General features: G+C 45.6%; 1 long non-coding RNA gene across 2 annotated transcripts in view; it reads right to left on the bottom strand.

The window, feature by feature from the left end:
* LOC119965626 overlaps positions 1 to 13,027 on the bottom strand; it is a 34,946-nt gene extending 21,919 nt beyond the window's left edge. For both annotated transcript variants that reach the window (XR_005460572.1, XR_005460573.1), the window contains exons 1-2: positions 12,940 to 13,027; positions 12,405 to 12,569 (exon numbers count right to left, since the gene is read on the bottom strand). This is a non-coding gene — a long non-coding RNA (uncharacterized LOC119965626). The remainder of the gene's footprint in view (positions 1 to 12,404; positions 12,570 to 12,939) is intronic.
* Between the last annotated feature and the right edge of the window lie 641 nt (positions 13,028 to 13,668).

Below are 13,668 nucleotides of genomic sequence, written 5' to 3'. Positions count from 1 at the left end.
ATTAACCATATTCATGTCCATAATAAACAGATACCGAGCATGATCCACCGGCCACGTTGTGGTCTCGCTCGAGGGCGATGCGGCTGGTTAATCCCAGACGAGGCCTTTCGTGGGTCTGCCAGCAGCTTTCACGTCTCGCGGGATGCACACAAATCCCGTGAGGATCCCGTCCAAAGGGGGCAGGATGAAACTGCACGTGCCAAAGTCAGTTGAAAACCACCCTGGCACTGCCAAGCTGGCAGGAGCACTGCCTGGGTGCTAAGGTGGCAGTGAAAGGTTGCCCATGTGCCAAGCTGTCACTGGGGGGCCCTAGTGGTGGGGAACTCAAAATCCCTGAAAAACCCGCCACAAGTGAACTTGGAAATTTCTCTGGAGAATCCCGCCCACCGTTTTCTCTGAATGCCATAATGCATCTCCATCAACAGTGAGGATTTTCAGCACTGTTTGGAACAACTCTTTGTAGATTAACCTTGTGAAATCATAGTTCCTGATCTGGGGTTGTACTGTAGCTGAACATGACGAACATCTTCATTGGGTCCTCAACAAAGTCAGGGATCTCCATTCGAAGCTCAGCCCTGCTAAGTGCCAATTCAGGGTCAATCTGGTGGGCCACCTGCTGACAGATGGTGGTGGAAAACCTGATCCAGAGAAGATTGCGGCCTTATGCCATGTGGAAATTCCAGTCGATAAATACACTTCACAGAATTTCTTGGGAATAACAAACCACCTCTCAAAATTCGTTCCTTGCCATTGTAACATCACTGGACCACTTCATCAACTCCTACATCTGGACATTGAATGATGCTGGTAAGAAATCCACAATGTCGTTCAACAGACTTAGACGATCATTGGGATCTCCACCAGTTTTACAATACTTCAATGTCCAAGCTCCTGTCCTAATCTCAGCAGATGGGTCACAGCATAGACTTAGTGCAGCATGCATACAAAATGGTAGTTTTTACCTCGAGAGCACTGCACTGACACAGAAACTGAGCATATCCTGGTTTCTGCATGTCAAAAATTCCACAACTTCATCTATGATCATCCAGCAATTGTGGGCATTGACCATCAGCCACTCATAATCATCCTGATGAAGCCTCTTCATACTGCATCTGGACAGCTACAATGCATGATGTTAAAGCTACAATGCTACAATGGCAAAGTGGTGTACAAGCACATCAAGGAACTCTACCTAGTCGATACTCTTTCCAGAGCCTTCCTATCCATCGCAGGCCAACCTGATCATGAGGCAGACATCGACTTCATGGAGATCGAGGTACTTTCCTCCCACCACATCCAGGAGTTGAAGCAGGAACTGCAGCAAGATGTCATGTACACTCAACTGCATGATGTCATCATGCCAGGTTGGCCAGAATCATCTCGGGGGCTTCCTCATGACCTCCATGTGTCCTTTGCTTTTAGAGAGGAACTAACCTTCTCTAGATTCACCAGGGCCATGTTTCCAACCACCAATGCCATGTTGCAGCCAGAACTTGTAACCAACACGCATGAAGCATTGCTACAACGCAGATTAGACAACAAGGCGCACTATGACAAACATGTCCATGCTCTATATCCTTTAGCACTGTGCCAAACGGTCCATGTGCAGATTGCCCAAGGATGTGAGTGGTTAGCTGTGGTCAATGACAAGGCCCTGCAGCCCAACAGCTACGTGGTGGCCTCCAATGTGGCCAGTATATATGCAATTGCTGTCACCTATTGCCAGCAGCCAAGCCGCCACCAGTAACTAATTACTCAGATCACCCACGTTTCCTGGACCTCAGACCCCACATGCCTCCCTCAACCCGGGCACTGTTGGAGTCCTGAGTGGCAAGTCCAAGGCCTTCACACCACATAAATGATCTGCCTTGCATGCCCATCACTTTGCATATTGCCGATAGGATTGTCCCACCTGTTGGTGTCTATACACATTCTGGATTGCTTGAGCAGGCTTAACAGTATCGGGACTTTGTCACGCCTTAAACTGTTTGAACTGACCAAAGTCATTCTACCCATTTAACTTTTGCCATTCCCCCAACTTACCCTGAAAGAAGGCGAAGAAGTGCTCACACACACAATGGGATCTGCACCAACTGCGAGAACCAAATTGATGTTTTATTGTTTGTACAGAAAGTTATACGCTTCTGTAAATTGGCTGTTCTGTTTGCACATGCTTAGTTGTACATAGTTAAATGCCTACACTGTTACGCCTCACACCACCGGTGCGCAAACTAAATGAGGAGAATGCAGAGCAGGTCATCACGTGATGACGGGGTCATGTGGGGCATAGCAGGGGGTGGAGCTTGGCAGTATTCCTGGGACCCTGGGCAGAATAGATGTGTTAAGGCGAGTTTGTATGCTCAGTTAATAAACCAGGGGCGGGATTCTCAGATCCCCGATGCTGAAATTGCGATCGGCGATCGCCCAGAGAATCCACGTTGGTGCCGAAACCGGAGGGCGCGCTGCTTTTGCGTGCTCCGCCTCCTCCAAAATGGGGTAGTATGCTGTATGGATGGCCTTAAGAGCTTACCTGAGGGCCGTCCCCACCCCAATGCCCCCCGGCCCCGACGGGCCGAGTTCCCGTCGACGTGGGTCACTTATGCTATTTCTTTTCGGGAACTTGGCATGGCAGCTGTGGAATGGGTCCAGTGCCGCCACAGTCGGGGAGAACCGATCCGCGGTCAGGGGGACTTTGACAGGGACTGGGGGCACTGGTGGGGGTGGTCTGGGGATGGCGAGCCTGGCCAAAGGGCACTATTTGGCAGGCCCGGTTCGCACGCGGGCAGCACCATATTGCATGGCGCCACCGGCGTGCGCATGCGAGGCCACGGACCCGGGAATTCTCTGGCCGTATCAGCAGCTCGAGCCGGGTGATCTACGCTGCAAGCCTGCTAGCCCCCCCCCCCCATTAGACGGGGGAACGGTGGCCGTTTTGCGCTGTTTTTCGGTCATAAAAGGTCACCGTTCCCATGCTGGCGTCAGCACTTAGTCTCAGAATCGGAGAACCCAACCCCATATGCTTGTTAAAAATCCCCTGTGCAGTCACTGATTTAACTGACCACGCAGAACTACAACACCCAATTCAATGCCAGACAGTGGGATCAAATAAAGGCTGCTGCACTGGATTGTTGATGCCTAAACCATTGAATTTGACAATTGTTGTCACCAAGACTAGTCAGACAAAACAATAACAATGCAAGTAGCCATCATTGCCTCGCTGAATAACCCATGGCCGTAACTCAAGAAGAAAGCCTTCCAGGAGCTCAAGACTGACATTCAAAGACAAATCCAAAGTTAAGTAACATACAGTAGAAGAAAACTCCTGAGAGAGCAAACAATATGCTGATCGTCATTACATGCAAAGCTTGTTTGAAGAAACAAGGTCCTTCCATAGACCAAGATCACCCCTTTGTCGACAGGATAGTGTTTCTCTTCCGAAGCATGAAAACATCATCAATGCTGTAAAAAACTATTTGAACAATCCCTCAACCATGTACTCACAATAGTTACTGGTACTCTCCATGCCACCCCTCAGTATCTTATGGGAGAATCCATGGGTGAACCATCACATACGAACATAAGAACTAGGAGCAGGGGTAGGCCATCTGGCCCCTCGAGCCTGCTCCGCCATTCAATGAGATCATGGCTGATCTTTTGTGGACTCAGCTCCACTTTCCGGCCTGAACACCATAGCCCTTAATCCCTTTATTCTTCAAAAAACTATCTATCTTTATCTTAAAAACATATAATGAAGGAGCCTCAACTGCTTCACTGGGCAAGGAATTCCATAGATTCACAACCATTTGGGTGAAGAAGTTCTTCCTAAACTCAGTCCTAAATCTACTTCCCCTTATTTTGAGGCTATGCCCCCAGTTCTGCTTTAACCCGCCAGTGGAAACAACCTGCCCGCATCTAACTTATCTATTCCCTTCATAATTTTATATGTTTCTATAAGATCCCCCCTCGTCCTTCTAAATTCCAACGAGTACAGTCCCAAACTACTCAACCTCTCTTCGTAATCCAACCCCTTCAGCTCTGGGATTAACCTAGTGAATCTCCCGTGCACACTCTCCAGCGCCAGTACGTCCTTTCTCAGGTAAGGAGACCAAAACTGAACACAATACTCCAGGTGTGGCCTCACTAACACCTTATACAAATGCAGCATAACCTCCCTAGTCTTAAACTCCATCCCTCTAGCAATGAAGGACAAAATTCCATTTGCCTTCTTAATTACCTGTTGCACCTGTAAACCAACTTTTTTCGACTAATGCACTAGTACACCCAGGTCTCTCTGCACAGCAGCATGTTTTAATATTTTATCATTTTTGCTGTTATTCCTACCAAAATGGATAACCTCACATTTGTCAACATTATATTCCATCTGCCAGACCCTAGCCCATTCACTTAACCTATCCGAATCCCTTTGCAGACTTCCGGTATCCTCTGCACTTTTTGCTTTGCCACTCACCTTCGTGTCGTCTGCAAACTTGGACACATTGCACTTGGTCCCCAACTCCAAATCATCCATGTAAATTGTGAACAATTGTGGGCCCAACACTGATCCCTGAGGGACACCACTAGCTACTGATTGCCAACCAGAGAAACACCCATTAATCCCCACTCTTTGCTTTCTATTAATTAACCAATCCTCTATCCATGCTACTACTTTACCTTTAATGCCATGCATCTTTATCTTATGCAGAAACCTTTTGTGTGGCACCTTGTCAAAGCTTTCTGGAAATCCAGATATACCACATCCATTGGCTCCCTGATATCTACCGCTCTGGTAATGTCCTCAAAAAATTCCACTAAATTAGTAAGGGACGACCTGGCCTTTATGAACCCATGCTGCATCTGCCCAATGGGACAATTTCTATCCAGATGCTTCGCTATTTAGAACATAAGAACATAAGAACTAGGAGCAGGAGTAGGCCATCTGGCCCCTCGAGCCTGCTCCGCCATTCAATTAGATCATGGCTGATCTTTTGTGGACTCAGCTCCACTTTCCGGCCCGAACACCATAACCCTTAATCCCTTTATTCTTCAAAAAACTATCTATCTTTACCTTAAAAACATGTAATGAAGGAAAAACATGTAATGAAGGAAAATTTCTTCCTTGATGATAGATTCCAGCATCTTCCCTACTACCGAAGTTAAGCTCACTGGCCTATAATCACCTGCTTTCTGCCTACTTCCTTTTTTTAAACTGTGGTGTCACGTTTTTTAATTTCCAATCCACCAGGACCACCCCAGAGTCTAGCGAATTTTGGTAAATTATCACTAGATTATCATTACTGCATCTGCAATTTCCCTAGCCATCTCTTTTAGCACTTTGGGATGCATTCCATCAGGGCCAGGAGACTTGTCTACCTTTAGCCCCATTAGCTTGCCCATCACTACCTCTTTAGTGATAATGATCATCACAAGGTCCTCACCTGTCATAGCATCATTTTTATCAGTCACTGGCATGTTATTTGTGTCTTCCACTGTGAAGACCGACCCAAAAAACCTGTTCAGTTCCTCAGACATTTCCTCATCTCCCATTATTAAATCTCCCTTCTCATCCTCCAAAGGACCAACATTTACCTTAGCCATTCTTTTTTGTTTTATATATTTGTAGAAACTTTTACTATCTGTTTTTATAATCTGAGCAAGTTTACTCTCATAATCTATCTTCTTCTTTATAGCTTTTTTTAGTAGCTTTCTGTTGCCCCCGAAAGATTTCCCAGTCCTCTAGTCTCCCACTAATCTTTGCCACTATGTATGCTTTTTCCTTCAATTTGGTACTCTCCCTTATTTCCTTAGATATCTAAGGTCGATTTTCCTTCTTTCAACCGTCCTTCCTTTTTGTTGGTATAAACCTTTGCTGAGCACTGTGAAAAATCACTTGGAAGGTTCTCCACTGTTCGTCAACTGTTCCACCATAAAGTCTTTGCTCCCAGTCTACCTCAGCTAGCTCTTCTCTCATCCCATTGTAACCTCGTTTGTTTAAGCACAAAACACTAATGTTTGATTTTACCTTCTCACCCTCCATCTGTATTTTAAATTCCACCATATTGTGATCGCTCCTTCTGAGAGGATCCCTAACTATGAGATCATTAATCAACCCTGTCTCATTACACAGGACCAGATCTAGGACTGCTTGTACCCTCGGAGGTTCCATTACATACTATTCTAGGAAACTATCGTGGATACATTCTATAAACTCCTCCTCAAGGCTGCCATTCCCGACCTGGTTAAACCAATCAGCATGTAGATTAATATCCCCCATGATAACTGCTGTACCAGTTCTACATGCATCAGTTATTTCTTTGTTTATTACCTGCCCCACCATAATGTTACTATTTGGTGGCCTATAGACTACTCCTCTCAGTGACTTTTTCCCCTTACTATTCCTGATTTCCACCCAAATGGATTCAACCTTATCCTCCATAGCACCGATGTCATCCCTTACTATTGCCCGGATATCATCCTTAAATAACAGAGCTACACCACCTCCCTTACCATCCACTCTGCCCTTCTGAATAGTTTGATACCCTCGGATATTTAACTCCCAGTCTTGACCATCCTTTAACCATGTTTCAGTAATGGCCACTGAATCATAATCATTCACGGTGAATTGCGCCATCAACTCATTTACCTCCTATCACCGATAGGAGAACTGCAACAAGCAACCCACCAAGCAGATGAAAATTAATCCATCCTGTGGCTCTGAAGGCTTCCAACTAAGGGGCTGGATTCTCCACTCCCCAACGGTGAAAGCGCGTTCGGCGACGGGGCAGAGAATCTGTTTTGGTGCCAATATCAGGAGCGGCGCCGGGTTTTGTATTCTCCGTCTCCTGAAAAACGCCGATTATCCACGCCTCAGGCCATTGCCTGAGGCCTACCCCGTGATGCACCACCCCCAACCAGCTGAGTTCCCGACAGCATGGGTTACATGTGCTCACACCATCTGGGAACCTCGCGTGACGACTGCGGACTCAGTCCGGGGCTGCTACAGTCAAGAAAGAGCTGATGCGCGTGCAGGGAGGCTTCATTCGGGGCTGGGGCACTGTGGGTGGGCGATCCAGGGCGCATGAGCGGCCGAAGGGGGGCACTATTTTTGGGGTCAGGTCCGCGTGCTGAGTCTGCCATGGAGCACAGCGCGGATGCTGCCTCCGTGCTAGGCCCCAGCAAAACGGTGTGTCGGTGACCTCTTTACGCCAGGTTTCCTGCCGTAAAAGGCCACCGTTTTCATGCCGGCATGGAAAGTTAGTCTCAAAACGGATAATCCAGCTCATGATCTTCAAAGCTGGTGGACTATTGCTCACATCAAGCCTCCATCCACTCACCCTATAGATTTGGGAGGAACGAGAACCTCCTCTGACTTCAAGAATGTAATGATTGTAACTATCTCCAAAGAGTGCTAAGTCCCCCTTTCCAGAAGCTTCAATCTTCTTTTGGAGTGTTTGCAGCAAGGAAGAGTTTTGTGAAACATGAGTAGGGTCGCTAACAAATTCAATCTAATCCCATTTGCCAGCTCTTCAAGAGGACTACCTCATGACATTATGACGTTCCGTCACAGGGAAAAGGCATGCTATTATCGTCTGATTGTACACCTGTGCCACAAATTCTGGAGAGGTGAAAGATAAAGGGTTGGATTCTCTGTTGAGAAGTGCTGGCGCCGGGACTGAATGGCGGGTGTTCCACAATCCCAATGGCGGCGCTGGTCCAGGACATTCTAATGAGGCAGCACGTGCGCCACGTGGAGTTAGTGCAATTCCAACTCACATTTGCGTCGGATTCGCTACAGTCGAGATTGGCATTGGAGAGCCTGACAAGCTGAAGGTGCATATAAGCACTCTGCACCCCACATGCTCTCATTCCAGCCAAGAAGATACCACCCCGGAGAGTGGCCCAAAATCCGCAGACGCAGAGCTGGAGATATTGCTGGATGCCATGGAGGAGAAACAGGACACCTTGTTCCCCGGGGTGGGAAGGTGGCTGCCACCCGCCAATGGCAACCAGAACTGGGAGCCAGCTGGCAGAGGCCGTGAACGCCTTGGGCCTCACCGCAGGACCAGGCAGGTGTGCTGGAAAAAGCTGCACTACTTCCTCAGGGTGGCCCGGGTGAGCCACCACCTCCTTGCCTCTGGCACAAGCCCTGTCCCATGCGGCCCCCACCAGGTGGACCAGTTGGCAGTGCTGGATTAGGATGGGCAACCCCCCACCCCCCTACTCGCCAGACTTGGTGGTTCACCACCTCCGAGCCCCCGGCATCACCTCTTTTCCTCACAGCCCCACCCCACAATAGTTCCACCCCTTAACCCAACTCCATTTTCACTGCGGTGGATGGGGGTGGGAACAGGGAGGGTTGTTGGTGGCAGGTGAACTTTACACATCCATGGTTCACAGGTGCAACTGAACATGATTTACAGATACAACTTGCATTAATGGGATGTCAAGCAGCCAGCTTTATTAACATTATTAACATTCACTCCCTTCACCACTGACGTGCAGTGTTAGCATCATCGATAAGATGCACTGCAGGAATTCACCAAGGCTCCTGCAACAACACCTTTGAAACCCACAACCACTACCAGCTAGAAGGACAAGGGCATTAGATGCATGGGAACACCACCTGGAAGTTTTCTTCCATGCCACTCAACATTTTGACTTGGAAATATATCGCCGGTTACTCACTATTGCTGCGTCAAAATCCAACAACTCTCTCGCCAACAACACTGTCAGTGAAACTGCACCACATGGACTACAGTGGTTCAAAAAGGCAGCTCAGCACAACCTTCTCAAGGGCAAAGAATGATGGACAATAAATACTGGCCTAGCCAGCGACACTCACATTCCTTGAATTATTTTTTAAAAATATGAGTTGTGCGCTTTAGATCTATCAGGGATCATCTAAGGCCTAAGGTTAGTGGAGTGCTTTGAAGAGGTAGGGTGGCCTTTTGGATATGGCTCTGGGACACCTTTAGGAGAGGTCAGGTGCCCTTTGGCGAGATGCTATTTGGGATTGTTAAAAGTAGGCTTGGATGTGCGTAAAGAAATGGCTAACCTCATTGGAACTGTCAAGCTTATTGGAACAGTCAAAGCAGCTGACAAGGCGCTGAAATTCCCTAATCCGCAAAAATGAGACGAGCTACCTGTTGTGTTCAAAAAAATTCAGTGCTTGTTACTTCCTTTGATTGTGCTACATGACTAATTCCACAGCCTATCATTATCACAGTGGGGTAACTGTCAGTTCTGTTTGATGGACAGCTTCAAGTGGTTATAAAGTCTTTGATTTAGGATTATGGATACATTTTTGTTATAAGGGATTAAGTGTCTGCAGGAATCTAAATGTAGTGAATGGATTATTATTAATGAGAATTTTTTAAACAGTGGATTAATTAATATACACTTAGAATTTTATTTAATTTCTGCTCAGCATGGGTCTTGAGATCTGCCCATGCTGGATAGTGGATGAATTGGCATGGAGGGTGTAAGAAAAAAGGATGGTGGGTAGGGGACATGAGTTGGGACTAAGTTGGCATAGAGCGTATTTGGTTGGTGGGCAGGTTAGCAGAGGGTACAGGTTAGCAGAGGGTATTAGGGAGCATAGAGAGTAAATGGGAGAATGAGGTGGCACAGATTGGTGAAGTGGCATGGGGAGTGTGTGGCAGTTGAGGGGTGAGGGTAAGAGTGCTCTTTTTACATGTGGTTTCTTTTGTAGCTGGAATGAAGTTCTGTATCACCTTTTACCCAGCCCAATTCCACACCGGGCAATTCCTGCACTGTCTCCAAATGGTTTCCAGGGTCAGCGGACCCACATCCCATTACAACTTAGCCCTCTGGAATGAACATCCGAACTTCTGGAACACTTTTCAGGCATCAGGTTGGAAAGCCAGGAATTCCCACGACATTGCGGTCCAGACCAAGGAGCACAAATTCAGGCAATAGTGTCTAGTCCAGGCCTATCCCATATGTGGACTGGATGTAGCCGCTTGAGGCAATTTTCAAACTGTCGTTTGGTGGAGTGAAAGATTCTGAAAGAACCTGCTCCTCCAATCGAAGGGTGTTCCTCTCCCATGTTTGCTCTGATCGACTCACCAATCAGTAGCGAATATGGGAAAGTAGCAGTCTGATTGGAGGAACAGTAACACAGACGACAACTAATGTGCTCCGGGAAAACAGTATTGGCAGGACAGCATAAGAGGGAAGATGCCAGGCTGGACTGGGGAGGAAGACAATGTGAGGGAGTAAGAGGATGCCAGGCTGGGCATAAGAGTAGGATGCTGTAGGGCAAGGTGGGAGAGGAATATGAAGCGGGGCCGGAGAGGCTAGAATCAGTGGTGCCAGTAGGAGTGGTGAGGGTGAAGAGATTCACTGCCCGGTTGTAGGGCAGAAGGGGAGCATGGGGGCAGAGGGAAGGTGCATGTGTGCGCTTGTGTGCATATGTGTGTATGTGCTTGGTGTGCATGTGTACATGTATCTGCCTCACATGCCGTCCCAGTCACCCCCCCTCACACACTAAACATCCATCACATCCACTCATATGGTGGGTGAGTGGACCTTCGTTAAACATCTTTCCGAGAAAGGCATCTCCAGCAGTGCAGCTGCTGTTCCCTCAGTCTGCACTGGAGTGTCAGCCTTGATTTTTTGACTGATGATTAAGTCCATGTCAGAATAGCTAAGGTCAACATGACCTTTGGCAAGCTCCAGAAAACTGTCAAGAGTGAAGAGAAATAAGTCTCTCAATGGAAGTAATCAATGTCTTTCCCACTCTCTCTTGTAATGTTTCTGAGATGTGGGCAGTTTACCTCAGGCACACAAACAAGCTACACCACTTTCACCTGTCCTCCTTGCAGAGACTACTCAAGAGCAGACGGTAAGACAAGATTTGTAACACTGAGATTCTTTCACTGAATGATGTACCAAGCATCCACATTCTGTTGAAGAGAATTCAGATAAGGTGGAAAGGACATTGTTGCAAGAATGCTTGTTGATCGTTTGCCAAAAAAACCTTTCTGCGATAGACAGAAGTGAAACGTTCAGATGAAAGCCAGGAAAAGCACTTCAAGAACACTCTGAAGGTCTCACTGAAGAGTTTCAGCACATCTTTGAGACATCGGAGAACCATACACTATGTATGGTGTAGTCTTAGCAGCAAAGATGCTGCTTTCTAAAAACAGAACAAGGTCAGTCTGGACAACAGGACATGTGAGCTTCACAAAGTGCAGAACCACAAGCACCTCTTTCCCAATGACATGTGACAGATCTATTCATGCTTAAATTACACTGATTAGTTATCTTTGAACATATTGCACCTAGAAACGTAGCTCAGTGAATTCTAGTTGATCTCGTGGCTATCTTCATCAAAGGATTTATACAATATGAGAGATTTACCAGTTTTGAAAGAACACACCATAATCCACAAACACCATAACCCAGTAGTCTCTTTTATCAAAAGCCAACTAGTCATAAACATGAGCATGTGAGAAGAGAAAAAAAATTTGATTTCTTAAAGATAACGTGCAGAAATTGTTGACATAGCCATTTGACCTTTCGAAAAGAACTTTGAAAAACAGCAAGAATTGGCCTGTAATTGACTCCTGGACACACTTCGGCCACTGAACAGTTGCCTCAAGGTAACTGAGTTAACAGCTGATCAATGTTACTGTAGTTTAATCTATGGGAGATATCAACAAGTTCTCATAAAATTGTAAATTTGTAGCTTCGTAAATCTGACTTTTAACCTAAACCTAGAATTGCTGCGATGTCATGTTCTTGTATGAATGAATATTTGCACCAACTTTCCCTGCCTGTTTCAATAGAGGGAATCAACAGGTTTATTTTATATTACTGTCTCATTTAAAATAGCAAATAAAGGAATTTGATGGTAAAGCACTTATACATTTACAGGCTAATATCACTGAGAATTCTTTCCAAATTGTATCATTGATTAATTCACTTGATGAGATAATTGTGAAATAAAACCACCAACTTTATAAGAATAATATGCTAACCTCGTAATCCAGCGGACTGCAGGAAGCAGGAGAACCAGTGTTTAGCTTTGCTCGATAATACCTTCATAGCACCTTAAAATATCATGCATGGCACTAAAATGGGGCATTATCAAACGTCAGTTTTTTTGCGTGTATATTATGAATTCTTGGTACGTGAGTGTCACTGGCAATTCCAGAATCTATTGTCGCTCCCTAATTGTCCATTGTTGAAACAACAGAGCCACTTGCCAAGTTACTTCAGAAGTCAGTTAAGAGTTAACCATCTTCAGATGAATAATAAATGTACTAAGATGTACTAAGGGTGTACAGGGTTGAAACCAAGAGACCTTCAATTGCAAAGTAATCCATAAAACAAAATTGGGAGACAGGCTTTCTTGATCCTGCCTTTTGCATTCCACTAACCTTTCTTCACATCCAGGCACTCAGCGCAGTGATGCCAAAACATCATAGAATGGCATTCCTTGACAACAAGAAGTTTAAATGATTGTTCCACTTATATTTCCTTACGTTTTCATTGGGAAATTGTTGGATGCAGAAACAGAGAATGTTCAGCTAGTAGTCACCTCACTAGAACAAAAAAAATCAGATTTAGTGATCAAGCTAAATAATATTTGAGGTAAAATAGCATAAATGAGCAGAAGCAAGTGTGGGTGACAGAAGAAGAGCAGGCAGTAACTCACAAGAAGGCCAGTGCAAGCATCCATCACTGCATATCAAAGAATACTGGGAAGACACGTGATAGCAGATTCTCAAGGCAACTTAATATCCATGTCACCCAAGTGGGACATTCAAATTACTCTTGTACACCCAAAGACAAAAGTACGTTCAGGAAGCTGCCACAATATCAAATGCAATGTCAGCAGCTGTCGGAACACCTGATGACACCCCTGAAAGAGGTAAAGAGTGTTATACACATGAAGAAACATTCAGTGACAACCTTTCGTCTTTTACAATGGTCGTGCCGAGAAATAGCATTAGATTAGCTAAATGTTCCCAGTAGTCCTGAATTTCCTCCTCAGAGCAAGGCCGTTCAATACTGAGACCAAATTTATCAGTCAGATTGCCGTGTGCCCAGCTGGTGGTGTGGGAGGTTTGTAGATATTTCTGTAGTCAAATCAGACTGACTCAAATGCTGGCACACTTGTCTATTCCTATAGAACTCCTCCTCATCCTTTAGTTCACTCAAGCGATGAGGACTTCCCAGAGGAATAACCATCCAAACAGCATAATGATTTTAAATGGATAATCAAGCTTTCTTTAATGGAAGAAGCAACTATAGACATGTTATGAATACAACTTCCTTGGCCATTCACACAAAGTTTGGCCTCAACAACTTTCTGTGGTAGCGATTTCCATAGATTCACCACTTTCTGGGGAAAGGAATTTCTCCTCACCTCAATCCTAAAAGGTTTACCCCTTACCCTCAAACTATGACCCCTAGTTCTAAACTCCCCCACCATCAGGAACATTCTTTCTAATCCTGTTAGAATGTTATAAGTTTCTTTGAGATCCCCTCTCACTCTTCTGAATATTGGAGTTTGAAAGTTTGAATTACATGTATTGATTTTCAGAAATCAATCAGACTTGCCACATTCTTAAATCCAATTAATATAATCCTAACTGACTTAGTCTCTCCACATATGACAGTCCTGCCATCCCAGGAATT

Source organism: Scyliorhinus canicula, chromosome 5 (assembly GCF_902713615.1).
Source record: "Scyliorhinus canicula chromosome 5, sScyCan1.1, whole genome shotgun sequence".
NCBI lineage: Eukaryota > Metazoa > Chordata > Chondrichthyes > Carcharhiniformes > Scyliorhinidae > Scyliorhinus > Scyliorhinus canicula.
Note: the sequence above shows the minus strand (reverse complement) of the source record. Positions and strands in the feature narration are given on the sequence as shown.